General features: G+C 49.4%; 1 protein-coding gene across 1 annotated transcript in view; it reads right to left on the bottom strand.

Annotated features, from left to right (window-relative positions):
• Nucleotides 1–2,194, bottom strand: part of LOC102419138 (beta-adrenergic receptor kinase 2) — a 63,854-nt gene that overhangs the window by 40,776 nt on the left and 20,884 nt on the right. The window lies entirely within an intron of this gene.

Below are 2,194 nucleotides of genomic sequence, written 5' to 3' on the forward strand. Positions count from 1 at the left end.
GGCCAGCACCATCGCGAATGGCCTCTACTTCGCCTAGTCGGAGCGGGGTGCTGGGGCAATGCCGCTCACCCACAATATTCTCCTCGGGCACAACCGCTCGGTCCCACAGATTCAGAGACCAATGACCTTCCCTGACTAAGCGTGGATCTCTGGGGCTCACCTGTCCCCCTGAGCTCCAGGTTCGAAGGAGCTACCTACCTACTTTGACATGTCCACATCCTGCCTACCCCAGCCACACTCGCTCTTCCCTCCTCCTCTTTATCACAAAAGTACGAAAGTCATACTCCTAGTAGCTTACGCCAAAAAGGAATAGTCATCATTGATTCTGCTCTTTTGCTCACACTCTTGTCCCCACCCCCCCCGCCCCCACCCCTGAAATCCAATTCATCGGCCAATCTTGTTGGCTTTATACTCAAAATATATCACAAACCCAGGCTATGCTTCAGGTAACAGCCAACTAACTGCTAACAGAGCAATCCACCCGGGGCGGGGGGGAGGGAAAGGGTTCAGGGGGGACACCGATAATACCCAATTACTGCCACTCTGACCTAACTGATATTGATAGACTCTTCACCTTAAATTTCCCATGGGCTTTAGAATCAAATCTAAATCTGTTACTCTGGCCCCCAAACCAGGTCTCTGGACTGATTGCACACAACTCCACCCCTCTCACCCATTACCAACACGCCACACTCATCTTCCAGTTCCTCAAGCACGCCAAGGGCTTTCCCGCACATCAGGGGCTACATCTCAGCCATGACGTCAGCCTAAAATGGTCTCCCCACCCCCACCCTGTTCCCACCTTCAGAAGACTACCTCGTCATTCGAGTCTCGGTGTAGATGCCGCCGCCTCGGAGGCAGGCTCTGACCCGGCACTCCCCGTGGCCACCCAGGCACAGGCCGTCAGCAAGGAGTCTGTTCTGAGTCGCTGTGTAACGGTTATTACTTCCTGATGGAGTTCCTATGTTTGGGATCTGTCGTGGGTCACTGCCTACAGCAGTTATTACTTCCTGATGTATTTCCTGTTTATTACTTGTTTATTGTTGCTTCTCTCAACAAAAATCGGAGCGAAAAGAGAGCAAGCACTTCGCCTGTCTTGTTCATCCCACCAGTGCCTCCGAGCACTGGTGCCTGAGAACTATTGGTGGAATGAGTGAAGAAATTTCTAGATAGTAACGTTACCTCTGATCTTCTATTTATTTTCTGTTTCCTATGATTTACTTCTAAATCTAGGCATCAAATCCATATTTTTCTATGCTGCCTCCAAATCTAACTGGAACAAACAAGTGTGTAAACCAGCACACTGACTAATGCCTGCATGTCAGGTACCGTTCCGGTATGTTGCATTCACACACAACAACCCTAAGAGACAGGCACTGCTGTCACACGCATTCTTAGCTATGGAAACCCGGGTGGAGCCCGGCCGGTGTGGCTCAGTGGTTGAGCGTCAACCCATGAACCAGGAGGTCACAGTTGGATTCCCGATCAGGGCACATGCCCGGGTTGCGGCTCGATCCCCAGTGGGGGGCGGCAGGAGGCAGCCGATCAATGATTCTCTCTCCCTCTCCCTTCCTCTCTCTGAAATCAATAAAAAACATTTTTTTTAAGAGAGAGATTGAGCTGAGATTGGTCTGAGTTGCCATTTTTGTAGGACTCGGTCTGCCTCTTGCTTGCCCCAGTCCCTAAAGCAGTGGTTCTCAACCTTCCTAATGCTGTGACACTTTAATACAGTTCCTCCTGTTGTGGTGACCCCAACCATAAAATTATTTTCGTTGCTACTTCATAACTGTAATGTTGCTACTGTTATGAATCGTCATGTAAATATCTGATATGCAGGATGTATTTTCATGGTTACAAATTGAACATCATTAAAGCCTCAGTGTTAATCCCAAAAACAATATGTAATTATATATGTTTCCCATGGTCTTAGGCGACCCCTTTTGAAAGGGTCGTTCGACCCCCCAAGGGTCTCGACCCACAGGTTGAGAACCGCTGCCCTACGGTATGGCTCTCCATGGAGTTCACTGAAATTACTCCTGCCTTTCAGGGTTTTCAGAGCAGCTCTCTTCCTCCTGTCCCACTCGTGTTCAAAACCTGGCATCTTGTCTTGAGAGCGAGACTCCCCACCTGCTTTGTGCTCCTCCCACCCCACTTTTTTTTTACTTTAGCCCCAAAAACTCTTCTGGTTCTTTTC

This window comes from Myotis lucifugus, unplaced genomic scaffold (assembly GCF_000147115.1).
Source record: "Myotis lucifugus unplaced genomic scaffold, Myoluc2.0 scaffold_391, whole genome shotgun sequence".
Taxonomy (NCBI): Eukaryota; Metazoa; Chordata; class Mammalia; order Chiroptera; family Vespertilionidae; genus Myotis; species Myotis lucifugus.